The sequence below is a fragment of the Hyla sarda genome, chromosome 2, assembly GCF_029499605.1.
Source record: "Hyla sarda isolate aHylSar1 chromosome 2, aHylSar1.hap1, whole genome shotgun sequence".
In the NCBI taxonomy this organism is placed as follows: domain Eukaryota; kingdom Metazoa; phylum Chordata; class Amphibia; order Anura; family Hylidae; genus Hyla; species Hyla sarda.
In genome coordinates this window covers 10,992,803-11,002,066 of record NC_079190.1, presented here as the reverse complement: position 1 = coordinate 11,002,066, position 9,264 = coordinate 10,992,803, and the positions used below count along the sequence as shown (strand labels likewise).

Sequence of the window (9,264 nt, the reverse complement as noted above, 5' to 3'; positions counted from 1 at the left end):
CACACACAGTACACATAGTATATACAGAACACTTTCTATACAGCACACATAGTATATACACACAGTATACAGCACACATAGTATATACACACACAGTATACATAGTATATACACACAGTATACAGTACACATAGTATATACAGAACACTTTCTATACAGCACACATAGTATATACACACAGTATACAGCACACAGTATATACACACACAGTATACATAGTATATACACTCAGTATACAGCGTATATACACACAGTATACAGCACAAAGTATATACACACACAGTATACATAGTATATACACACAGTATACAGTACACATAGTATATACAGAACACTTTCTATACAGCACACATAGTATATACACACAGTATACAGCACACAGTATACATAGTATATACACTCAGTATACAGCGTATATACACACAGTATACAGCACAAAGTATATACACACACAGTATACATAGTATATACACAGTATACAGCACACATAGTATATACAGAAAACTTTCTATACAGCACACATAGTATATACACACAGTATATACACACACAGTATACATAGTATATACACACAGTATACAGCACACATAGTATACAGCACACATAGTATATACACACAGTATACAGCACACAGTATACAGCACACATAGTATACACACACAGTATACAGCACACATAGTATACACACACAGTATACAGCACACATAGTATACACACACAGTATACAGCACACATAGTATACACACACAGTATACAGTACACACAGTATATACAGAACACTTTCTATACAGTACACAGTATATACACACACAGTACACATAGTATATACAGAACACTTTCTATACAGCACACATAGTATATACACACAGTATATACACACACAGTATACATAGTATATACACACAGTATACAGCACACATAGTATACAGCACACATAGTATATACACACAGTATACAGCACACATAGTATATACACACAGTATACAGCACACATAGTATACACACAGTATACAGCACACATAGTATACACACAGTATACATAGTATACACACACAGTATACAGCACACATAGTATACACACACAGTATACAGCACACATAGTATACACACACAGTATACAGCACACATAGTATACACACACAGTATACAGCACACATAGTATACACACAGTATACAGCACACATAGTATACACACACAGTATACAGTACACATAGTATACACACACAGTATACAGTACACACAGTATATACAGAACACTTTCTATACAGTACACAGTATATACACACACAGTACACATAGTATATACAGAACACTTTCTATACAGCACACATAGTATATACACACAGTATACAGCGTATATACACACAGTATACATAGTATATACACACAGTATACAGCGTATATACACACAGTATACAGCACAAAGTATATACACACACAGTATACATAGTATATACACACAGTATACAGCACACATAGTATATACAGAACACTTTCTATACAGCACACATAGTATATACACACAGTATATACACACACAGTATACATAGTATATACACACAGTATACAGCACACATAGTATATACAGAACACTTTCTATACAGTACACGATATATATAGATACAATATAACCCTGACAACAATGGCCGCACTCATCAGGTGAGGCACCTGCAGTCACGTGACTCTACCTGTCCAGGTGTCCAGTCCCCACAGCAGCTCCGCACACGTGACCCCGCTCGTCTTTCTCTTCTCACGGTAGCGGCGGCGACTGATGATCCTGACACAATCCCGGCAGCCTCTCCGCCCACACCGGCTATCTCCATAAAACCGCCCGTCTCCTCCGCACACTGACCGTCCACAGTCCGCAGCCGCTCCGGGGACACGCCCACAACATGCTTCAACCAATCCACGCCTCCTGTCACCGCCCCCCCTTCTACTTGTTGTACAGTATGTTTCACCCTCCAGACCCTGAGCCAATGAGATTTCTCGCCTGGTCGGAGGCCCCGCCCCTTATTTCATTGAATACAGACCATAGGCTCCGCCCTTGGTGACACGTGATCATCCAGATGTATGAACGAAGCGTGCGGCGATTAACCCCTTACTAACCAGGTCAGGCTTCACCTGAAAGGTGCAGAAGGTCAATGACTGCTGTATAGTCAGGTCTGATGGGGAGAGGGTTAAAACTAATAACACACCTCAAACCTTGTGTGAAGGAACAGTGGAGCAGTTGCCCTTAGCAACCAATCAGATCGCTTTTATTTTTAAAACAACCTCTGAAAAATGAAAGCTGGAATCTGATTGGTTACTCCACTGTCTCTTTATACAAGATTAGATAAATATCCCCCAATATGATTTACAATTAAGACCGAATAATCAATATGATAATAATAATAAAGCACAAATTTAATATTATCTTAGATACACTAGACTGTATCACACATGATAGGCTTAGATACAGTAGCTCATCGAACAGTACTTCACATGATAGGCTTAGATACACGGCTCAGCAGACAGTATCACACATGATAGGCTTAGATACACCCTCTCAGCAGACAGTATTACACATGATAGGCTTAGATACACCCTCAGCAGACAGTATTAGCCATGATAGGATTAGATACACGGCTCAGCAGACAGTATCACACATGATAGGCTTAGATACACCCTCTCAGCAGACAGTATTACACATGATAGGCTTAGATACACCCTCTCAGCAGACAGTATTACACATGATAGGCTTAGATACACCCTCTCAGCAGACAGTATCATACATGATAGGCTTAGATACACCTTCTCAGCAGACAGTATTACATGATAGACTTAGATACACCTTCTCAGCAGACAGTATTACACATGATACGCTTAGATACACCCTCTCAGCAGACAGTATTACACATGATACGCTTAGATACACCCTCTCAGCAGACAGTATTACATGATAGGCTTAGATACACCCTCTTAGCAGACAGTATTACATGATAGGCTTAGATACACCTTCTCAGCAGACAGTATTACACATGATAGGCTTAGATACACCTTCTCAGCAGACAGTATTACACATGATACGCTTAGATACACCCTCTTAGCAGACAGTATTACACATGATAGGCTTAGATACACCTTCTCAGCAGACAGTATTACACATGATACGCTTAGATACACCCTCTTAGCAGACAGTATTACATGATAGGCTTAGATACACCCTCTCAGCAGACAGTATTACACATGATACACTTAGATACACCCTCTCAGCAGACAGTATCACACATGATAGGCTTAGATACACCCTCTCAGCAGACAGTATCACACATGATAGGCTTAGATACACCCTCTCAGCAGACAGTACCACACAGGATAGGCTTAGATACACCCTCTCAGCAGCACTCCTCTGCTCTTTCCCATGGCTGTAGGTAATGTTATGCACATGTATCTCCCCTGAATATGTAAATGAGGGTCTTCTCCCATGTTCACTCAGAGGACGGCCGGGCGTCTGTCTTCTCTCTATGGATATTTATTCTCCTGAATCCTCAAGTCTTTCTGTTTCCTTCTCATCTGAATGACATGTGGACCGGCGGAGTGTTCATCATCTCAAGACCAAGGACCCCCCAGGACACAGAAACCCTTCAGACGTCCTCTTCTGTCTATTGCCATATCTGTTCCAGGAAAGCTGAGTGACAACCAGTATGGCCTCCATACAGCTCTCACAGCTCTCGCCCAGGGTGAGATTAAAAGTGGCCTCAATGCTGAAAAATCATACCGTAGTCATGTACTATGGTCAGTCACTATGACTAAGTGTACACTACTGCTATATGTGGCCTGAATGATACCGCCACACCAGAACACTACCACTAAATAATGACTGAATTATATCAGTACCACAGAACACTACCACTAAATAGTTACTGAATAATACCGCCACACCAGAACACTACCACTAAATAGTTACTAAATAATACCGCCACACCAGAACACTACCACTAAATAATTACTAAATTATATAAATACCACAGAACACTACCACTAAATAGTTACTGAATAATACCACCACACCAAAACACTACCACTAAATAGTTACTGAATAATACCGCCACACCAGAACACTACCACTAAATAATTACTGAATAATACCGCCACACCAGAACACTACCACTAAATAGTTACTGAATAATACCACCACACCAAAACACTACCACTAAATAGTTACTGAATAATACTGCCACACCAGAACACTACCACTAAATAGTTACTAAATAATACTGCCACACCAGAACACTACCACTAAATTGTTACTGAATAATACTGCCACACCAGAACACTACCACTAAATAGTTACTGAATAATACCACCACACCAAAACACTACCACTAAATAGTTACTGAATAATATCGCCACACCAGAACACTACCACTAAATTGTTACTGAATAATACTGCCACACCAGAACACTACCACTAAATAGTTACTAAATAATACTGCCACACCAGAACACTACCACTAAATTGTTACTGAATAATACTGCCACACCAGAACACTACCACTAAATAGTTACTGAATAATACCACCACACCAAAACACTACCACTAAATAGTTACTGAATAATACCGCCACACCAGAACACTACCACTAAATAATTACTGAATAATACCGCCACACCAGAACACTACCACTAAATAGTTACTGAATAATACCGCCACACCAGAACAATACCACTAAATAGTTACTGAATAATACCGCCACACCAGAACACTACCACTAAATTGTTACTGAATAATACTGCCACACCAGAACACTACCACTAAATAGTTACTAAATTATATCAATACCACAGAACACTACCACTAAATAGTTACTGAATAATACTGCCACACCAGAACACTACCACTATATAGTTACTGAATTATATCAGTACCACAGAACACTACCACTAAATAGTTACTGAATAATACCGCCACACCAGAACACTACCACTAAATAATTACTAAATTATATCAATACCACAGAACACTACCACTAAATTGTTACTGAATAATACTGCCACACCAGAACACTACCACTATATAGTTACTGAATTATATCAGTACCACAGAACACTACCACTAAATAGTTACTAAATAATACCGCCACACCAGAACACTACCACTAAATAGTTACTAAATTATATCAATACCACAGAACACTACCACTAAATAGTTACTGAATAATACCGCCACACCAGAACACTACCACTAAATAGTTACTGAATTATATCAGTACCACAGAACACTACCACTAAATAGTTACTAAATAATACCGCCACACCAGAACACTACCACTAAATAGTTACTAAATAATACCGCCACACCAGAACACTACCACTAAATAGTTACTAAATTATATCAATACCACAGAACACTACCACTAAATAGTTACTGAATAATACCGCCACACCAGAACACTACCACTGAATAATTACTGAATAATACTGCCACACCAGAACACTACCACTAAATTGTTACTGAATAATACTGCCACACCTGAACACTACCACTAAATAATTACTGAATAATACCGCCACACCAGAACACTACCACTAAATAGTTACTGAATAATATTGCCACACCAGAACACTACCACTAAATAGTTACTGAATAATACCGCCACACCAGAACACTACCACTAAATAGTTACTGAATAATACCACCACACCAAAAAACTACCACTAAATAGTTACTGAATAATACTGCCACACCAGAACACCACCAAATAGTTAATGAATAATACCGCCACACCAGAACACTACCACTAAATTGTTACTGAATAATACCGCCACACCAGAACACTTCCACTAAATAGTTACTGAATAATACCGCCACACCAAAACACTACCACTAAATAGTTACTGAATAATACCGCCACAGCAGAACACTACTACTAAATAGTTACTGAATAATACTGCCACACCAGAACACTACCACTAAATAGTTACTGAATAATACCGCCACACCAAAACACTACCACTAAATAGTTACTGAATAATACCGCCACACCAAAACACTACCACTAAATAGTTACTGAATAATACCGCCACACCAAAATACTACCACTAAATAGTTACTGAATAATACAGCCACACCAAAAAACTACCACTAAATAGTTACTGAATAATACTGCCACACCAGAACACCACCAAATAGTTAATGAATAATACTGCCACACCAGAACACCACCAAATAGTTAATGAATAATACCGCCACACCAGAACACCACCAAATAGTTAATGAATAATACCGCCACACCAAAATAATACCACTATATGGTGGTTTCCTGCAGTGCTCCATGGGAAACAAAGTATGCAAATTAACTCTCCTCCAGAAGAAAGAAATCTATAGCCTGTTATACTCTTGCTGTGGTCTCCAAACTGTGAACCCCCAAGTGTTGCAAAACTACAACTCCCAGCATGCCCGGACAGCCTTTGGCTGTCTGGGCATGCTGAGAGTTGTAGTTTTGCAACATCTTGAGGTCCACAGTAGAGATGAGCGAACTTACAGTAAAATCGATTAGTCACGAACTTCTCAGCTCGGCAGTTGATGGCTTTTCCTACATAAATTAGTTCAGCTTTCCGGTGGGCTGGAAAAGGTGGATACAGTCCTAGGACTCTTTCCTAGGACTGTATCCACCTTTTCCAGCCCACCGGAGCACTGGAAAGCTGAACAAATTTATGCAGGAAAAGTCAGCAACCGCCGAGCCGAGAAGTTCGTGACAAATCGAATTTACTGTAAGTTCGCTCATCTCTAGTCCACAGTTTAGAGACTACTATGCTCTAAAAATCTAGTGAATGCAAATTGTGCACAGGATCCAAAACTAGCCCCCCCACCCCCACCAGACCTAAAATGTTCCCATTCACAGTTGTATGCAAAAGTTTGTGACCCCTTGTCAAATTACACATTGTGTTGAGGAAGTTGACTTAAGGGAACAAGCCCAAATGCAAAAGTTATAGGAAGAGGAGGACCATGGGGCCCTTTGAGGAATGAGCCATAAAAACTTCCTTATCTAGAGCAGAGGTCCCAAACCCAGTCCTCAAGGCCCACAAACAGTCCAGGATGGTGGACCTTGAGGACCCGGAATGTTGGTGGACCTTGAGGACCCGGAATGTTGGTGGACCTTGAGGACCCGGAAAGTTGGTAGGCCTTGAGGACCCGGAACGTTGGTGGACCTTGAGGACCCGGAATGTTGGTGGGCCTTGAGGACCCGGAATCTTCATGAGCCTTGAGGACCTGGAATGTTAGTGGGCCTCGAGGACCCGGAATGTTGGTGGGCCTTGAGGACCCGGATTGTTGGTAGGCCTTGAGGACCCGGAACGTTGGTGGGCTATGAGGACCCGGAACGTTGGTGGGCTATGAGGACCCGGAATCTTCATGGGCCTTGAGGACCCGGAATGTTAGTGGGCCTCGAGGACCCGGAATGTTAGTGGGCCTCGAGGATCCGGAATGTTGGTGGGCCTTGAGGACCCAGAATGTTGGTGGACCTTGAGGACCCGGAATGTTGGTATGCCTTGAGGAACCGAAGTGTTGGTGGGCCTTGAGGACCCGGAATGTTGGTGGGCCTCGAGGACCCGGAATGTTGGTGGGCCTTGAGGACCCGGATTGTTTGTAAGCCTTGAGGACCCGGAACGTTGGTGGGCTATGAGGACCCGGAATCTTCATGGGCCTTGAGGACCCGGAATGTTAGTGGGCCTCGAGGAGCCCGGAATGTTAGTGGGCCTTTAGAACCCGGAATGTTGGTGGGCCTTGAGAACCCGGAATGTTGGTAGTCTTTGAGGACCCAGAATGTTGATGGACCTTGAGGACCCGGAATGTTGATATGCCTTGAGGACCCGAAATGTTGGTGGGCCTTGAGGACCTGAAATGTTGGTGGGCTTTGAGGAACCGGAATGTTGGTGGGCCTTGAGGACCCGGAATGTTGGTGGGCCTTGAGGACCCGGAATGTTGGTGGGCCTTGAGGAACCGGAATGTTGGTGGGCCTTGAGGACCCGGAATGGTGGTGGGCCTTGAGGACCCGGAATGTTGGTAGGCCTTGAGGACCCGGAACGTTGGTGGACCTTGAGGACCCGGAACGTTGGTGGACCTTGAGGACCCGGAATGTTGGTATGCCTTGAGGACCCGAAATGTTGGTGGGCCTTGAGGACCCGGAATCTTCATGAGCCTTGAGGACCTGGAATGTTAGTGGGCCTCGAGGACCCGGAATGTTGGTGGGCCTTGAGGACCCGGATTGTTGGTAGGCCTTGAGGACCCGGAACGTTGGTGGGCTATGAGGACCCGGAACGTTGGTGGGCTATGAGGACCCGGAATCTTCATGGGCCTTGAGGACCCGGAATGTTAGTGGGCCTCGAGGACCCGGAATGTTAGTGGGCCTCGAGGATCCGGAATGTTGGTGGGCCTTGAGGACCCAGAATGTTGGTGGACCTTGAGGACCCGGAATGTTGGTATGCCTTGAGGAACCGAAGTGTTGGTGGGCCTTGAGGACCCGGAATGTTGGTGGGCCTCGAGGACCCGGAATGTTGGTGGGCCTTGAGGACCCGGATTGTTGGTAAGCCTTGAGGACCCGGAACGTTGGTGGGCTATGAGGACCCGGAATGTTAGTGGGCCTCGAGGAGCCCGGAATGTTAGTGGGCCTTTAGAACCCGGAATGTTGGTGGGCCTTGAGAACCCGGAATGTTGGTAGTCTTTGAGGACCCAGAATGTTGATGGACCTTGAGGACCCGGAATGTTGGTATGCCTTGAGGACCCGAAATGTTGGTGGGCCTTGAGGACCTGAAATGTTGGTGGGCTTTGAGGAACCGGAATGTTGGTGGGCCTTGAGGACCCGGAATGTTGGTGGGCCTTGAGGACCCGGAATGTTGGTGAGCCTTGAGGAACCGGAATGTTGGTGGGCCTTGAGGACCCGGAATGTTGGTGGGCCTTGAGGACCCGGAATGTTGGTAGGCCTTGAGGACCCGGAACGTTGGTGGGCTATGAGAACCCGGAATCTTCATGGGCCTTGAGGACCCGGAATGTTAGTGGGCCTCGAGGACCCAGAATGTTGGTATGCCTTGAGGACCCGGAATGTTGGTAGGCCTTGAGAACCCGGAATGTTGGTAGGCTTTGAGGACCCGGAATGTTGGTGGACCTTGAGGACCCGGAATGTTGGTATGCCTTGAGGACCCGAAATGTTGGTGGACCTTGAGGACCCGGAATGTTGGTATGCCTTGAGGACCCGGAATGTTGGTGGGACTTGAGGACCCGGAAT

General features: G+C 43.9%; 1 protein-coding gene across 3 annotated transcripts in view; it reads right to left on the bottom strand.

Annotated features, from left to right (window-relative positions):
- The window catches only part of PAK1 (p21 (RAC1) activated kinase 1), a 117,462-nt gene that overhangs the window by 86,910 nt on the left and 21,288 nt on the right, over positions 1 to 9,264 (bottom strand). The window contains exon 1 of one of the 3 annotated variants that reach the window (XM_056561148.1): positions 1,690 to 2,100. The exons of 1 other annotated variant lie outside the window; for it this stretch is intronic. The gene's annotated coding sequence lies outside the window, so the exon portion shown is untranslated. Of the gene's footprint in view, positions 1 to 1,689; positions 2,101 to 9,264 lie in introns of those variants that run through there. One more of the 3 variants, XM_056561151.1, reaches the window with a different exon arrangement.